The sequence below is a fragment of the Trachymyrmex cornetzi genome, unplaced genomic scaffold (genome assembly GCF_001594075.2).
Source record: "Trachymyrmex cornetzi isolate Tcor2-1 unplaced genomic scaffold, Tcor1.1 scaffold468, whole genome shotgun sequence".
Classification (NCBI taxonomy): Eukaryota; Metazoa; Arthropoda; class Insecta; order Hymenoptera; family Formicidae; genus Trachymyrmex; species Trachymyrmex cornetzi.
In genome coordinates, this window is record NW_017299487.1 from 77,894 (window position 1) to 78,213 (window position 320).

Consider the following 320-nt stretch of genomic DNA (forward strand, 5'->3'; position numbering starts at 1 on the left):
TATATATACAACTCAAAACCACTCGAGAATGCTTGAGGTTTTACAGCTCCGACTCGAATAACTACTTTATCGTCACGTTGCGAAAACTCACGCAAATTCTGTATCCAGTATTCGAATGGCGTCGCAAATTCTAAATCCGACTTCCACGTTTGAACGTTGACGGTGATGGGCTCTTTGGGAATTATTCTCACATGGGAATGTTCATGCGCATGCGTAAGCTGACGTCACAATCACGTGTCGGCAACAGACGTATCTGAAACCGTTATGCTGGATTCACACTGTATCCGATTTTCGTCGTACGACGCACTGCAACCAATCAG